Source organism: Phyllostomus discolor, chromosome 4 (assembly GCF_004126475.2).
Source record: "Phyllostomus discolor isolate MPI-MPIP mPhyDis1 chromosome 4, mPhyDis1.pri.v3, whole genome shotgun sequence".
Taxonomy (NCBI): Eukaryota; Metazoa; Chordata; class Mammalia; order Chiroptera; family Phyllostomidae; genus Phyllostomus; species Phyllostomus discolor.
Window position 1 is genome coordinate 75,175,589 of NC_040906.2, and position 16,883 is coordinate 75,192,471.

Sequence of the window (16,883 nt, forward strand, 5' to 3'; positions counted from 1 at the left end):
AAACCATAACGTGGAGAAACTCTGCACCAGGCAGTCCACGTGCAAGCACCGAGATGGAGTTGGGAAAAAGAGCAAGCAAAAGAAATGTTCTCTGCACACTGATAAAGACCTGAACCCGGCACTGCTTCCAGTCACGGGTCTGCTAGAACACCATGGCTCCTTCCTGTCTGTGACAGAACTCAGCGGGGGGGCGGGCTGCTGTTGCCCCTCAGCTGCTGGCATCAGGTGATCACTCTGTAACAGCATAGCTACATACTTTAAACCCAAATATGAAAAAAATAAAATCAGACCCTGAGATGACCCTAGTGGTTACTTAGCAAACTATACCTTTTTCACAGAAAGCACTTCTTGATTCTCAACCTCTGAGTAATAAGACACTGATAAAAATCACAAAGGCACTTTAATTCAACAAATGTGAGGTCTCTTCCTCAAACTTTCCACTATTTTCCCTTACTTGCAGAGTCCCGTATGTCACACTGATGGAGAAAGATCAGGGAGCCCTGAGACTAGACCAAACCTTACCAGAAGCCCAACCCAACCACTGTCCCAAGCTTCTCTTGTGTGTTTGTTGAGTAGGTTCAGGCCTAGAGTCCAAGTATGCCCCAGTGGGGGCTGAGGAGGGAAAGAAACATAGCCAGATCTTTCTGAGATAGCCAGGACTTTGTCTTTCTTGACATCTGGGTTGCAAGAAGGCAGGATATCCTGCCAAATATATTACAGCTGTGAGACCTACCTTGTGACTTAAGACACTGCCGAAGCTGAAAAACACAGAAGACTTAGTGTATTGTCTGGGAAAGCAAATTTACCCACTTTTTACCTCTTTTCTAAAAGAAAACACACACAGGCATGCATGCCTGCCTGCCACCAGTTTAGCTGAGCAGCTCTCCAGTTGCATAAAAGGAAGCATATGAAAGTAACAAATGCAATTTAGCCTACAAAGTCTCTCTTCACCAACCCAGAGAAGTGGCAGATTAAAGCACCTGGCAGTCCTGGCACGCCGAGAGAAAATCGAAGCTGTGACAAAACAAAACAGGTGTACAGGTATAAAACTTCTGCTTTCCAGCAATGCCCCTCTCTTCACTGGAATGCTTTGACAGGTGCAGAAGTTCAAGTTACAGTGAGGAAGTGGCAAATAAATACACAGCATTAGCGTCTGACGTGCTTGCTGAGCACCGGGGATGTTAATAACTGGCAAGGTACACTAATCTCTGATTGCAACATTTGGTTTACCTTAATCTGGAGGGACAGCTGTATTAAAGAGGGAATTATACTAATCAGTTCAAGGCCCTTGCATATAAAACTTCCCATTAGGCTTAAAGTACACCAGCTTATGCTCATTCTCTAGGAGCCTTACATCTGGTTCTGAATAAGGCTGCCTCTCATTTGCAAGGTACAAACTGAAAACAAGGGGGAGTGGGGCTGGCAGTTGCTGGAGGATGGGTGATAGAAGAGCATGCTACTAATTCTTTGAAATTTTTAACAGCACAAAACTAGCTTGTAGGCATCTTAATACTAAAAGGGAGAAAAAAGAACATGTATTATCAATCCTAGGCCATTTTTTCCTGTTACCGGAGGTGACCAACATAAAATAAAATTGATGATGTCAGTCAAAAACAGCTAAGCACAAAGCTTGGCTTTGTTATCTTAAGTCAGAAGGTATGATAGGCCATGCCATATGGCTCTAATCCGCCTCTATCTCCCATCACCTAACAGGAAACCTTCATGTAGCATGACCTTATTTGGCTGGTTCCAGGTTAGGGCTGCCCAAAGGGGATTTTTCTGTTTCTGCTATATCCAAAGGTTTATGTTGATTTTTTTCTGAGCCCTGCAAACTATAAATCCAACTGATTACTCTGCACTCTTTTGCTTGACTGAGCCTTTACAATCAGACATCCCCGTTAACAATAAGCTCCTAATGAATCAAACATCTATGGCATTAGTTTCACCTAGCTGCCTCTTTCCCATGCACTGTGCCGCTTTGTCAGACCTGGTTTGATGAGAAAAGCTAGTGACACTTGCTGCACCTATTGATAAACAATTCAGTAATGAGGGGCATAACAAAAATTACCTAAAACAACCTGATGAAAAATGACAGGCAAGGCTTACCCCATCACTCGATAGCAAAGGGAACTCCGGTTTCGTGTAGGGAAAATAATGGAGTGAAGCAAAATTTCCTTCTTTATCAAGGAGTCCACTTCTGATTGTGTTTATGAAGAGATTAAATTTTTCAGTGATGTTTGGTTTTAGATTATGTGACTCTCAATAACATTAGGAACTCATAGAATTCAGGATGCTTGCTTTTCAACTTGCTGAGATTAACTCCCTGCTTTCTCTACTTAAACTTTCTGAGTAACCAAACTAATATCAAGATTTTCACTTTATTTCTTACATGTGACTTTAGTCATTGAGAAACTCAATAGTACAAGCACTAATAATTAGGGAAATATAGTGAAGGCACAAAGAGAGAAATTCAAAAATACAAGAAAAAAATGTTTAGCAAAGTAGAAAAAATTTCATGGACAAAATCAGTTCCCTGAGAGGAATAACTTAACCTTACCATGGACATTAAAGTTCCTTTTAGTGGGGTCACCCAGAGGCCCTTTGCAACTTCGAAACAGGCTTATGCCCAGGGGAGGCAAGGCTCTGGTGAAAGCTTGATTCAAAGACAGAAATGTGTGGGTTTTGCAATTGTGTGGCAGCATGTTGGGAGGGTTTCCATCAGCGCACAGATGCACTCGAAAATCAAATATGGACATGGGGAATGTTTTTTGGAGATGGAAAATGAGCGCTGATGACATGTTTATACTTCGCAGATGGATCCAGTACAGAACCATTTTTTGTAAAGAAACAATATCCACCATTTGCTAAAAAAATTTTTTTTGAGTAGCTACAAAATGGTGGCACAAGAAGTGAATATTCCCATCATACACACTCCACCTGTTCCTTGGTCTTACAACTGTCTTCCAGCCTGATGGTAACCATTGACTGTTGTAGTCTTATTTTTTCTCAAATGTTATCCAAAAGAATATGAAAAAAGAAACACAATACACAAAAGCAGTTGGAAGAGCAAAATGATTTTAAATTAATTTGCTACATATGAAAAATTGGAAATGACAAATGTTATTAAGTAACAAATGCTGAATTTAATTCTGAAAAAGTGTATTTTCTTATTGGCACATTTTCTCCTTAAATTTGATACCAAATCAATTCTGAATGTTTTCTATGTAGAGTCCAGAATGTCTCCTTTATTCCTTCTTTTGACCCAATTTAAGTCTATTAAATATCTGAGTCTCTGGAAACTACAAACACTAATCATGGTATTAATGTCATATGATGCCCTATTGTTGATACATTATAATGATACATAGTTTATAATTATAAAATCAACTATGACAACCTGGAAAGGCACAATGTGTATAGGGTATGTGTTTATAAGAAGGTAATTTAAAGCATTTAACTGCCAAATAACACTATTGATAACACTGTAAACTTTGTTCAGTAGAAAATATCAGAATACATCAAATCAATTTATTGTCACCATCAGTAATATTGACTAGCTATTTCATGTGTGAATTATTGACAAAAGTGACCCACTTCAAAGATGTAGAGATTGTATAACAATAAAGAAGCTATGATTATGAAATATGAAAGTGAATAGTTTAATAATTTAAAATAAATTCCAGACACATTTCATACTTGGTAAGTATTTTTAAGTGTTTCAAATAATATATGACATATTAAAATTCATTTTTCTTAGTTTTGGTCAGTCAAGTTAACTTTTTCTGATCTATATTCTTAACCTACTAGTCAATCATATTTTTATTCTGAGAAATAGTCTGAGGTTAAGAATTAGAAATAGAATATGAATCCCCAAAATGGTCAAACAGCCTGGGACTGGATAACAAAATCTTGAGAATGCACATAAATCGATGTGTTCTTTTGGCCCTGTAGTTTCTGGCAGTCCACCAAATCCCAATCTGCAGCTCCACATTGTATAATCCTAACACCTTGTTATCATCCTGGAACTAACAAGAGCCTATGCACACTCCTCTATAAAAAGCAAGTGTTCACCTTATTGCTGGATTTTTGACACGTGAATAAGATTGAAATTTATTTTATAAAAATTCTTAATTGTTTTGTGCCTACCCATCAAAAAACAGAAGTTTTGGTCAAAGGCTTAATGTGTTCTTAGAGTTCTGCAGAAAATGTTACCACTCTACCTAAGTTAAACTTATTAAAAGTTGAAACAGCCAAGAAAAATGAAATCATATCCTTCCAATTAAAGCACTTATGTAGTTATGTTTTTAATCATCGTTCAACAAATCCATAGAACATAGAGCTGGGGAAAAAATTAGTGATCATTTGTTTCAATTCCTTTATTTAAAATACTAGGAAAATGAAGTCTGAGAGGTAATAGGACTATTCAAGTTCACATAACTAAAGTGTGTGGGAAAACCATGTTTTCTGAGGCCTATTTTATTCCATCAGAGCATTATTTGCAAATCTTGTAATATTTAGTTATAATGGACTACTTTAATGTTATTAGTCACTTATTCTCTAAGTACTATATCATGTATCAGATTACATAATGATGGAGTGTTAGAGATTAGCACACTTAGAGAATAAGTGAATAATAAAATAAAAAATTAATAATATTCTACCAGTACCTAAATTGTTAGCTGGACATAAAGTCAGAACCCCTTTATAATCAGTAGGCAGTTTGTCAAAGAGTAAGTTATGTAATAATATTGTAAAATCAGATCCCGGGTAACAAGCAGAAGTTAAAGAAGGGTGCTGTTAACCAAAGAACAACTCAAGTTATAGGGTCCCTGTACATCATTCTGGCCTCTGCCTAACTCTCTAGCAGAGAGATCAAGGACAAACACTCACCCTCTAATCCTAACCATGCCACTTCTCATTCATAGAACAAAGAACTGGAGGCCTTTTCTACATCAAAGTCAATATTGATTTGCAAACTAGTCAAAAGGTCAGTTTTTCAAAGCTTGAATTTATGATGGTCCACTATTCTCTTCTCACTATGATTCTAAATGGGGAGAATGGCTGATATTCTCAAGTCATCCTTACTTAACAGAATTGAAGCAATTTTTCTGAGCTCAAAGTTTAAAGGCTATCTCATGAGAATGTTGGGATGTATCCCAAAGGGCTCATGGGTATCTGAGTCAGAGCTGGTGGGGATCCATGGCTTGTCGCCTCTCTCCCTAACCTCTGGTAGTTATAAGTGATATACATGTAAAAAGGAAATGTTTCTCTCTCCTAGGACATGGGTTCATCAGACTGTCATCTGGGGCCCCAAGAATTAAAGAGTTCTGATTCAAATGGTGTTTGGTATTAATGCTGAGAAGAAAATGCTTCCATTGCTGAAAGTTAAAAGCTACAAATGTTTGTCTATTGATGATACTGAACACTTGATCATTCACATACACTTCTTTATAATTTAGGACAGTTATCTAGCAGCTCTACATTGGTTGAGTGCTATTACCCAAAGAATGGTTTAAATATAGACAAACTGAATACTGATTGGCTTTAGGCATTTTGGGAGAAGATGCCTTGGCCTTTCCTAAAATCTGTCTAAGAAATATTCTGGGTGGAGTCTGTTCCCACTGTCAGGGTTAGTTATATAAGTGTGTATGTGTCTAATATTTCTAATTGGATCAGTTGCATAGTTTATGTTTGTTTATATATATTAACTGTAGTGACTCATGTATCCTAATTCTAATTTGGATTCAGGCTAAGCAACCCGCTTATATCTCAACACATAATAATTATATTATTTTCTGGTTTACATTTTAAGGTATCCATTGAAATTCAGCCAATCAAAATAATTTAATCTGTAGGCAATGAGAAGTTTAGTTCTCATGTACAAAAAAACTTTAAAAAGTTTCTTTTAGACAATGATACACATGTTGAGGTTCCTTCCGTTTGTATTGGTTCTGAAAGTATTCCCATCTAACACATTGAATGGCAGAACATTAGATTCCCTTTTATAGTTTTATGAACCAATAGACAGAACCTACTTTGGCTTGTAACTGAGCTCCCATCACTGACCAGGAAAAGACTGAGTTACATCTAATGTTGTTATTTGTCTTTGGTGCAGCTAATCCTGCCAGTGATGGTGGCACTAGTGCTGTGGGTAGTTTCTACTTTCACTCCCGAGGGGCTACCCATTATTATAATTGCCAGAAGAAACCACCAATAAGCAGCAAAGCACAAAAAAATTGCATATGTTTATCCTTTTTATTGTTCAAAACGAACGACCTCATGAGGGTTTTAGAAACTGTCAGACAGTTGAACTCTTAACTGCATGGAAATTTGCAAGTTGGGGGTTCAATAAAAAGTGGTTTCATTGTAAAAGCAAGTTCAGGTGAGGTGAGCATGCATGAAGTACTCGGTAAGCCATATGACTCGGTTTTGGTGGTAGGAACGGTGGCAGAACTCTCTTCTGACAACAGGAAAAGTAAACCTTGATGGAAGTAGAGTGCCCAGTCATAGAATGAGGAGATAACTGTGGTGCTGGGAGCAAAAGACCATCAGGAGCATCCTCGCTGGGGTGTCCCTGAACACAGGGCCTGAAACAAGGAATTCAATGCATGTTGGTTATCCCTAGAAATAGGTGGCAGAGGATGGAAACAACGAGGCAGGCAGGATTGGGGCCAACCCACATAATGTGCCATAAGGGTACATAAGATCCCTGTTGTTGAAGATGAGCCCTCTGAGCAGCATGCCAAGTGCTTCTCAGAAATGCCCATCTAAAAGATACGTGGCTGGAACATTTATCCACAGGCTCCTGTCTCCTATCAGGCTGCCCCCGAGGATGTCAACTCCCCCACATTTCTACAACAAGCTTCAGGAAGCATATTGAGCGGGCTTCTACAGTTCTGGAAAAGGGTCTAAGGCAGAAATTAGAAGACTCAAAAAGTGTTCCAGAGTCCTGGGCTTCCCAGGAACTGTCCACTCCTTGAAGCTGTGGATGAAATTAAAATGGAGCTTAGGGGACGGGAAACAGGGTTTTCAAATTGTTGTGCTGCAGAGAGTCCTCATTGACAGCATCTGACAAATGCTGAGGAAAAAATTAAGGACAGTGAGAAATTGTCATGGACTGAATGTTTATGTCACTCAAAAACTCATATGTTGGAGTCGCAATACCAAGTTTGATGATATTAGGAGGTGAGCCTTTGGGACATGATTAGGTCACAAGTGTGGAGCCCTTATGAATGAGATTAGTGCCCTTATAAGGAGCGAAATGGACCAGAGTGCTCTGCTCTCCACTGTGTGAGAACACAGGAAGAAGACACCATCTGCAAACCTGGAAGGGGGCCCTCACCAAAATCTGACCATACTGGCGCTCTGATCTCAGACTTCCGGCCTCCAGAATGATGAGAAATGTCTGTTGTTTATAAACTGCACAGTTTATAGTACTTTGTTCCAGCAGCCTGAACTGAAACTGTCTTCAAAGAGAAATCTGATTTTCTTTAAGTTTTAGCTCAGCTTCTTTCATGTCAACTAGATTATTGTAAACAGAATAAAATAAAATATAATAAAATAAAATGAAATATGCAAGGACATAGAATCTTTCCTTTCCCAGAAGGCCCTACCAAAATCAGAATTATAAGGGTTTCGAACTTATTACCTATGTAGTCACAACACCACCCTGAAAGGAAAGATGTGGCTTCACAAAGCTAATATATTGTCATTGCATCACTCACTTCTCTTTCTCTGTAACCGCCAAACACCTCTGTCAGAGCCTGGTCAACGTAGGTAGGCTAGACCCCCTCGGCCACCTTCTCCGAAGTCTCAATTGCATTAGCCAGACAGGAATTATTATACTCGAAATGACAACTCACAGCTTGCCCCGGGAACATTATGGGGAAAGTTAAACTCAGCAATAATAAGTTAAAAGCCTTTGGTTTCTATCTGAAAGCAGCATGCTGGCTGGCCTACCTAATATGACAGTGAATGGAAACTGATCTATAAATGATAATTTATAATTTATAAATTACTAACCCATCCATTCAATGTGTCATTGCAATATCAGAGTATCACCTAGGTTTCCAAGATAAAATGCAAGCACTGCATGGGACATACTTATACTAAAAAAAGTATTCACTATTTATCAGAAACTCAAATTTAACTAGAAATTCTTGATTTTTACTTGCTAAATCTGGCAACTTTTGTGCTGCCACCAGACAGGTATACAAAGAAAGCAGCTTATTAAAACAAGACAGCAAATGTTCTGGAATGTTGTGTTAAAGGCTCTAGAACTTTTCAGTAGCAGCAATATTTCAATAAATTAACGTGTGAATTAACTAAGAATTTACATATTGTTTTCTTAGGCATATTTCTAAAAACTTTTCAAAGTATTTCAATAATTTATTTTGTCACAATATGGCAATTTATACATTGTAAAAACACTGTGATGGTAAATAGAAAAACTCATTTCAAATCATTTCAACTGAGCTTGCAAAAGACCCTGATGTACTCATTAACAGTCAAATACACATAGTTTTAAATGTTTTCATATGATTCACCTACATAATCTCCAATAAATAAAATGTAAATCAACTTCTAAATCCAAGAACAGTTCTTCAGAATTCTTCAATGAAGAGAAACATCGAAAAACCACAGGCAGAGTCACTTTGCTTGAGTTGCAAGAGTCTTGTTCCAGCTCACCTTCCAAAACAATTTCCTTCAAGTAGAAATCTTCTGACAGTTCCCGCTTAGAATGGCAAATAATCCCTGCCTTTTCATTCATTCATTCATTACCTCTCTAAAAAGAAAATGTGCAGTTATCAGAATTTTAATCCATTAGTGCTCCAAGAGTGTTTTAAATGCAAACCTGTAAGAGGAAAATAAAAACAAATCAAAGTTAATTGTGACTGGCTGGAACAAAATGCTTAAATCAATAGGAGGATGGCTCATCTGCTCATCATTTACGCACATTACCTGGGAGACCAATACCTCCTGCTGGGCCTGATTTTTGATACAGATATGCCTTTACTGCATTTTCCAGGCACAGGGTGAGGGAGCCCAGACTGCCTTCTCTGACTCCCCCTCTCATTATCCTCTTTGCTCCTAATAACCTATTCACTTATCCTTATTTTTTTCTGTGTTGTATATTCTTCTTTGCAGGGGTGGGTGGTCATGAACACAAGGGACGCCAGCGAGTTATAAAACTATTAAGAAGCACAGGGCCTTCCTGCAAAGCAGGCAGAAGGAAGCACCGTATCGGTCTTTGAGTTACAGCCTCTTCTTGACCAGGCTCCTCAATGACTACTGTGATTTTCAAAACCCCCAAAAGTAGAATGCATCTCCTTTCACAAGTCATCCCTTGAAAAAAATTGTTGTTATTAAGGTATTAGACACAAATTAAGAAAAATAAAACCCTCTAATTTGTAAGTATTGAGTGTGTCCAGGTGAAATACATGGGAAAACAGCAATGGGCTGTTGTAGCCTCTGGTTTGTGAAAACCATGCACGCTTCTACCTTCTAGTCAATAAAGGCTGATGTTGTGTTAGGATGAAGACAAACTCAGTTCCAGCCTTCTGCTGCCTCTCTACAAATGCCCGTCACCATGGCCATCATCCCCAAAATGGAATGCGAAATGTATCTGCCATTGAAAGTTCATGAGCATCTCTGAACCAAGCACACACACCAAATTTGAATCTGTCTGGACAAGATGATTGTATGGATATATTACCTTATTTTTTGACAATTATCCAAATGAAAATCTTGCAACCATATGTTGTTGTTGTTATTCATGATTTCCACAGTGGGGGGCGGGGCTCAAAAACTTTTGGAAAAACTAATTTTTCTTATTCTGTTTCACAATTAAATGGATGATGTGTAACTGCTATCACCATATATTTACTGGCAATTATCCCCTTTTAGCTGTCTAGCTATGTTTTTTTTGACTTGCGTGTGTAGATTACCTAATAGAAAAGTAAAGAGATGACCACATGTGTACAGCACATCATGCACTAAACCTACATTATATTTATAGCCAACTCACCCAAATAAGCTAAGTGTGTGAAAGTTAGAAATATAGTTCCCAGTTTAAAATGGGAGTATAAATAAACATGGAAAAAAGCCTAGAATACAGTAGGGGAAACAGTGTAGAGCATAGGATGACTAGAGGAAAACTGTGATGCTGCAGGAAAGGGAAAAGGATGAGACACATCCAATAGCCAGCTTCAGCGCTGTCAACTGGCTGTCGGTATGTGTTCCACCTACCACTTCCTCAAAGCATCCTTTCATTATTTTTTTTAGGAAAGGACATTCATGACCAATAACAATGTTACAATGATAGTAAGTATAGGATTTAAGATACATTTTTTAAAACCACCTTTAACAAATATTAAAAAGCCGCCAAGGGGTTGGGCAAGGGGGGTGGTGGGGAGGTAGATACCTAGCTCAAGGTTTTATTTAGTGATGGTTCCACTTTTTCACTCACTGCCTGCAAATCAGCATTTTTAGTGGACAAAGGGCTCAGCAGCGGCCTTATGATTGCTTCTTTTCAAATGGTAATGGCTATCCTAACTCCTCTGCCAGGTTTTTCTTACCAGAGCACAAATTGCAGTTTACAAGGCTCTGAGGGGGAAAAAAAAACCTTAGCTGAATATCTTTTTTTTATTCGACAAACTGACATGTAAATTACCCTTTAAGTGCTCCACTCTAGGGCTCTGATCATCTCCTAATTGTCACAGTCAATTGTAGCCAACAGTCTCTTCAATCCCAAGCGCTTTGACAACAAGCACAAGGATCAAAGCAGAATCAGCTCCCTTCAATATCCTTCTGTTTAGGATGCTACAAAACGCCTGAAAAAGAAAGGTGTAAGGGCATTGCTGTAGAGGAAACTGAGAGTAGCAAGTATTACAATAGTCATTTTCTCCATCTCTAAAATTATGCTATATAAGCTGCCGTGATCTCTAAACACATGTACAGAGCAAACATATAAACCTCCCAGGCAATTAATATGCTCTTAAGATTATACTAATGTGTGAGCTTAACAAACAACACTGTCCCCTCAGCTTAGGAAAACTATGACACAGTTATGGGATAGCAATCATTTCATAGCAGCTTAGCATCAAAAACTATTATCAAACATATTCTGTATTAGAGCATTAATTCCAAAGCCTAGTTTGTATTACTTCGGCGTCAGGATTCACTGCTCCTCCAAACCAAATAGCCCATTGAAACTTCTAGAGTTTCTTTTAATTAACCCAGAAATGTCCAACTGAAAATATGCCCCCAAATAAATAAGAAATGTAACAGGAAAACTAATTTCAGAAGACTGCTGCTTCCCTTACTAGAGGTAACTCCGTCTTATTGCTTTACTGGGAACAAACTAATTAAAAGTCATTACATGATCTAGAAACATGATTCCTAAATAAGATGTGCTTACTAGGATCATTACTTAACACAATATGACAATTCTTTCTAACTGAGGTAGTTATTGTACATCACTAACTTCTTCAAGAGATTATTTATGCTTTTCTAAATAGATAAAAACTCATTCTATTAAACAAAACAATATAAATACTTTAATTTGGAGGAAAGAGAAACTTTACTAATAAATCTGTATAAAACAGTCACTTCAAAAATAACCTGAAGATTGTCAGAAAAAAAATGACAAATGGAAAGAAATCAAAGGTGCATGTGACACTCCCACTACAGCTTGTTTGTCCCCTTGTCCCCAGGTATCACACACAGGCAGTGCGTAAGGTCACACAGTGATTGACAGCCTTCCTATGCTGACGGAAAGAACTGAAAAAAAGAGGCACACACATCCCAGGTTCCTTTCTCAGCTCATTCACTCAAATTCCCCTCTCGGGGTTTCCCATCCTCCCCTCAATTTCACCTTGAATTCTCAGGTTTGATTGAAGAGCTTCACAGAAGGGTCTATTACAGATTGAGGAATGATCCATTTCACATCTGAAGCTCCAAAGAGCTACTTGTGAGGAGTCTTTGAGTGCATTTATCTCACATGTGAAGCTTTCTGCAAAATCAATATGGGTATTTTTCAGTTTGACAAGTCAACATGAAATATCACATAATGATAGAAAAACAGAGTTGTACATTTGAACATACCCAATACAGTTATCTATGACAAAGCTTATAGTTATTACTCATGGATATCCTTGAGTATGCCTAATCTAAATGTGCCCTGATAGCTGGGCTGAAGTGCATGGAAAGAGAAACTGACTGTCACCGTATTTCTGGCTCCTCCGTCCTCATTAGCCAGGTTTTGTGGTGCAGGGAGAGAATGGACAGGAATCACAGCCTTTGTTTCCAATCTGAGAGTGATATGAGAAGTGGGAAGAAAATAACCAGAGGTGAAAAAGAGGAAGGAAGCAGACAGAAGGAGAACTCTAAAGAACTTTAAATTTAACTAATGGGCAATAAGTGAACAAAATGGTCACCCAGAGAACAGCAGCCATGTCTCAAATTGCCACAGCCAACACAGCAAGCACTAGCAGAATAATGGACACATTCGCTTCAGTGTCTTATGATCTTTGACTGAATTGCAGGTCCATTTTACCATCTGCAATGGCTTGAGGAAGATAATTTAACTTCTCTAAATCTCTGGAGGTTTTTTTTTTTTAAATCTTGAAGTGAGATTAATCCGATTTATCTTACAAGGTTTTGTGAAGATTAAACAAGATGATGCATACAGCACCTGGTACATGGAAAATATTCAATTGTTGGTAAATATTGATGAAATTATTAGTTTCCTTAACCACAAGGTCCCTAGGGTTCTAATACAGTGCCATTTCTACTGTTCCCTGGATCTTTTCCACATTCTTTGATGTCCCCAAGTTGTAGATGACAGTTTTTCTCAAAAAGTGTGACCACCACATTAATTCTGTTGTAGGTCCTGGTAGGGGAGTGTCTTAGAAACACTCTCCCTCCAACCTGGAAGTCTGTCCCCATCCATCAAGGGAGGGAGACGGAATCAGATGGGGTTTTGAGAAAGGAAATGAATCCAGGTCTAGAGACCAAATCAGCTGATCAATGCAAGCAATAAATGAGGTAAGAGTTGTAGCACATGGTTTTTATTCATATGCCAATATTTTATAATTGAAACTGGGATTATCACTATATACTCCTCCATAGAAAGGACCTTAAAAAAATAACTCTCAGGAGTATATTGGCAGCCCAGATTCAGTTAAATAGGTCACTATAACGGCTTATTCTTTTCCATTATATTTTCCTTTAGCCCATCACTACCTAAGTAATATTAATACCATCTGTACGTTATTATTTGTGTTTGGATCAACTAATTTGGAGATTGCTTAAGACATATTTTTTAATTTTAGGTTAACTCCCCCCACCACTAAGAATAAGCCCAGAGTAGGTGAAACACGTGAATTTAGAGACATGAAAATATATATTAATATACAAATAAAAAAGCATCATTAAATGCCATTGAAGCTTAAAAACTCTTACCCTATGTTTCAAAGTCAAATAACTAAATATAAATGTCTTTGTATTTAATTAATTCAACCAATATGTATCAAGAACTTACATGCAATATTATTCATTTTTAGCTACACTACTGTTCTCCATTATTAAAATTAAGTATAGTTTTCAATCCAAAACCAAATTAAAATATTTCATTAAATGCTGATATAGAATTACAAGAACAAATTGAAACAATTTCCTACTTAAAAAGGGTATTTCCTTGAAATTTTAAATTTATTTGTTTTGGACTCAAAATACATTTTTAGCAAGGAAACAAGTTTATAAATGATAATTAAGTTCCCAGATTGACACATAAAAACCTGTTTAATGTAAAATATACCTGAAACACACTAGAACCAAGCCTTAAGTGACTCTAGGTAGTAAGATCTACAAATTTAACCCTGTAGAAGTTTAAAGGTATCATCAAACTTTGAGTTTCTGAATTTTGAGACATCAAGCAAGAGGTCTGATAGAAAGATGGACCATCCACATATTCATATGATCACTGCTCTCATCATGTCCACTGAGTCAGCACCATCATCATCGTTATTGTGTCATATTTCATCCATCACATTAATGCATGGTAGCCATGAAGATGATGGTAGCCAATAAGATGGCATCTCATCATCCTCCCTTTTTAAATAAGTGATGGAGAACTGCACCAAAGTGTCAGGCCCTCACTCTCTCTCGCACATAAACCTCTTCCATGGTGTCCATTTCCCAACCAGGACCCTCTGCACTTTTTAAATGCTTTCAAGTTAAGAAAATGAAAGTTGTGAGGTATCACTACTCACATTTCAACATCACCTCCTCCTGAACTTTGCCTTGTACTGTGGTCACACCCGACTCTGTAAGCACAGCTTTGAACAGTCTAGAAAAGAGGATAGTTAAGGACCTGTTAATACATCCCTTTGGTGTGCTGGTCCTAATTGAATTACAATGTTGAGGTGAATATTTTCCTTTCTAATATCTCAATGGAAAATAATTTCACAATATCAGTTATTTACATGTTTCAAAAGTTATCTTCCTTCATTATCAGGGTTTTCTGCATTATTCCATTTCTGGTTTTGATTTTGATTGTAAACCTTCCTACTAAAAATATTCCTAGACCAAAACAGCTGATTTGGTCTCTAGCCCAGGATTCTTTTCCTACTCAAAACAAAGACAGGAGTGATACCTTCCTTTGAAGGACTACAGGTGTGCCATTAAGTCCTATAGTTCAACTAAAAATAAAGATAAAAAATAAATAAACCCTCACAATGAACAATCATTCCTGCCAATTGTTCACACTTTGGAGTAAATACATAGTGCCCTACAGTTTGTAACTTACCTAAATGATCTCTGGCACCATCAAACTATAATCACAAAACATATACAAACCCCCCTTCTAAACTGAACTGGGGGGAGGAGGAAATGCAAAGTTACTGTGTAATGGGTACAGAGTTTCGATTTTGCAAGATGAAAAATTTCTGGAGCTCTGTTGCACAACAATGTGAATATTCTTAACACTACAGAACTGCACACTTAAAATGGGTAAGATGGTGAAGTTTATGTTATTCTTTACCACAATTCAAAAATTTTAAATATAGCAGTAATGTAGTGAAACCACTTGAAAAAACTAGTACATTGATTCAATAATAAATAAATAATTGTGGAACATCTTCAAGAAACTGAATTAAGGATACCCTAATTTCTAAGTGTTAAGCAGCCAGAATCTGAGATTTCAATCCTAATTTTTTTTCTATGAAAGGACTTCCTGCAAAATCATCTATAAAGTGTTCAAATCAAAATAGGCTAACATTTGACTTAGGAGGGATTACACATGAAAATGCGGGTCAAAACTAAATAAACCAATGAAACTCAGATTATAAAATTTCACTTCTCTTCTGAAAGATTCAAACAGTGAAACACAAGAAAACCACCACTCCCAGGTGCTCTGTTCTGAGTCTGTACCTACCACACATTGTCACCCTTTAGAATCTCAAAATTGCACTTAATTTTCAGTGGACCAAGCAAAAGTTGAGGCTCACTGAGACAAAAATACTGGAACCCAAACCAAACTAGTTTCCAGTGGTTTCTCTGTTTTTGTAACAGTAGTTCCACAGTATCGTAACACTCACTTTCTTCAGGGTTGATATTTTTAAACATTTCATATCTTTTTTTAAAGTTCCATCACAAAATAAAGATTTTTTCAGGATTCAGGGTGATAATGCTCTGTCTGAACAAGTTGAGCAAATTTACATTTATCCCACACAAAGTGAGAAGACAGAAGTAGACAAAATAAGACTTGAAATAATGAGGGAAGTTTATGGAAACCACTTAACTTAAAATCCCACCTCATATACACAGAATAAAATTAATCAAAAGCAAAAGTAGATGGCTACCTTTTTACAGTAAGATCCCTGAGATAAAATGACAGGATAAAAGCTAATAAAAATGGTGCGCTGATTTAAAAAACTTATTGGAATTTTCTCTCAAAATGTACTCTATTTCAATCATTCAATCATCTACTGGTTTGTTTTTAACATTTAATCTTACATTCTTATAGTTTATTAGATTAGGGGTAGCAAATCCTTACAGTCCAGTGTGAATTTGAGGCTTGTAATAATATTAATAGTTTTAATAGTAATACTTACCTATGACTAACATATCTTGGCATTTACATTATCTCCTTAGAACAAACATATGAGGTGAGTATTGATATCCCTCTGAGACATGAAGAAACTGAGGCTTTGAGAGACTAAATAACTGGGCCAAAACCACACACTAAAAAATGCTGTGCTCTTGACCACAATCTCCCCTGCATCTTGATGAGCTGTTATGAGTGCAGCTTCGTTTCAGTGTGGATTATTCTTCTACATCATCTATTACCAACTCTTCCTTTATTTATCTTTTGATAAATGAGTTCCCTCTTGCTTTGGGGTCTCCTATTGCCCAATAGTTCCTGAATAGAAACCAACTCTTGCACGCAGACACTTGTTCTGATTGATTACACGACTGAACCAAATGTGGTCATTGGCTAACATGGCTGTCGAGCAGCAGCAGCAGGTCTCTTGGTTGCACTGCTACCTCTCCAAGTATTCACTGAGTAATCAGGTTACAAACCATTCACTACAGAGAGCAGCATCCATAGAGACACGTATTTGGAAATCTACTTGAGTTCAGGACTATAATCACTAGCAGTTCAGGGTATTCCAGAAGACACTGTTCCCCTTGCAAATACCATAATCAACACCAGTGAAGAACATCAAGACGAGCACAATGAGCCTTTTCATTTCCTCACTTCAGGTCTGGATTCCTTTCCCCAAGACCCTCTATGTCCAGGTGAATATATTCATGAGCAGAGTGAGAGCACACTCGCCCATCTTCCTCAGGGCCAGCCTTAGAATCCAAGAATAGTAAAG

General features: G+C 37.5%; 1 long non-coding RNA gene across 4 annotated transcripts in view; it reads right to left on the reverse strand.

Moving 5' to 3' along the window:
• Window positions 1-3,919: 3,919 nt before the first annotated feature.
• The window catches only part of LOC114495477, a 52,473-nt gene continuing 39,509 nt past the window's right edge, over window positions 3,920-16,883 (reverse strand). For all 4 annotated transcript variants that reach the window (XR_004902647.1, XR_003684410.2, XR_004902648.1 and 1 more), the window contains exons 4-6: window positions 11,876-12,013; window positions 10,673-10,832; window positions 3,920-8,854 (exon numbers count right to left, since the gene is read on the reverse strand). This is a non-coding gene — a long non-coding RNA (uncharacterized LOC114495477). The remainder of the gene's footprint in view (window positions 8,855-10,672; window positions 10,833-11,875; window positions 12,014-16,883) is intronic.